Source organism: Sinocyclocheilus grahami, unplaced genomic scaffold (genome assembly GCF_001515645.1).
Source record: "Sinocyclocheilus grahami isolate Dianchi unplaced genomic scaffold, SAMN03320097.WGS_v1.1 scaffold125.1, whole genome shotgun sequence".
NCBI classification, from domain to species: domain Eukaryota; kingdom Metazoa; phylum Chordata; class Actinopteri; order Cypriniformes; family Cyprinidae; genus Sinocyclocheilus; species Sinocyclocheilus grahami.
This window is the reverse complement of record NW_015505304.1, coordinates 1,699,557-1,701,198: the sequence shown is the minus strand read 5'-3', so window position 1 is coordinate 1,701,198 and position 1,642 is coordinate 1,699,557.

Here is a 1,642-nt window from a genome sequence, read left to right as displayed (position 1 = left end):
ATATATATATATTAATTGCACACTGTCATTTATTTATCTATCTGTTTTATCAATTAATTCTGGAAAATTCCAGAGAAAGCAATACAAGCAGAGTAAGCTTAAATGAATGAAGCATTGTCACAGTCCAGAACACACAGTATGTGTTTAGGATTGTTGGGCAGTGGAGTGTGTTGTGTGCAGGGAAGTGGAAATCTGACTATTCAGTGGTGCTATTATGTGTAAAACACTAAGGAACATCATTTTAGTTTTGAACTGAGTGTTTGGCCAACTGTAAGACCACTGTAAGTTTGGCCTGAGTATGAAAGAAACAGTTACGTGACAGTTCAAAAGTCTGGGGTCAGTACGATTTTAAAATATATTTGAAAGAGTTTTTTATACTTGCCAATTTATTTCATTTAAAATACAGTAAAACTGTAATATTGTGAACTATTATTAAAATGTAAAATAACTGTTTTTAGTTTTATAATTTAAAATGTCATTTAATGGCATAGCTGAATTTTCAGGATCATTACTCCAGTCTTCAGTGTCTCATATTCTTTCAGAAATCATTCTAGTATGCTGATTTGGTACTTGAGAAACATTTTTTATTATCAATGTTGAAAACAGTTGTGCTGCTTAATATTTTTGTGGAAGCCATGTTACATTTTTTTTTTAAATATAAATCTTGTGTTTTTGTCTTTACTGTCATTTTTAATTAGTGCTGTCAAATGATTAATTGTGATTAATCGTATCCAAAATAAAAGATTTTGTTTACATAATATACGTGTGCATACTGTGCATGTTTATTATGAATATACAGTATACGCAAATACACACACATGCATGTATATATTTTGAAAATATTTACATGCATTTACATTGTAATTTCATATAATTTATATTATTTATAAATATATTTAATATATAAACATTACATTTTTCTTAGATATATACATGTGTGTGTGTATTTATACATACATAATCAATATACGCAGTACACACATATATCATGTAAACAAAACTTTTATTTTGAATGTGATTAATCACGATTAATTGTTTAACAGCACTACGTTTGATCAATTAAATGGTTAAAATGGTTGAAATCAAAGCTTTTGAACAGTAGTGTATGTTATTCCTAATTATTTATGAATGGTATATTTGTTGTGAAAATTTCAGTGATTCATTGTCTTCTTGAATTTTATAGATGTCGTGTCTGGTAAGTTTAGTATTTTTCTTGTAGAAGGAAGCACAGCTTATTTAGCCGTCGACTCACCGGTCTAAAGAAGGCTATAGAGACTAGATGTGACTCGTCTTCAGATTTTTGTTCTGACAGAGCAGGGAACATCTTAGTGGGAGAGTAGAGTTCAGATAAATATCTGAGAAGGGGAAAGAGAAGTCTGCCTAGCAAAAGAGAGGAATTTGTAGGTTGCACAGTTGGAATTAGATAAAGGTTTACGAAATGAGAATTCAAAACTGTCACTGGATGGTATCTTTCAAAAGATTTAATATATACAGTTTAGGTACTTGTATGTACCTTTAAGCTAGTAACATCTAGGGAGTTTGCAAACAACATATTTTGAGAGTGTGAAGTTGGTCATCTTGTTCATTGCCGAAGTAGTACATTTTGAGACAAAGTGTTGTCTTGTAACATGTACCTTTAAAT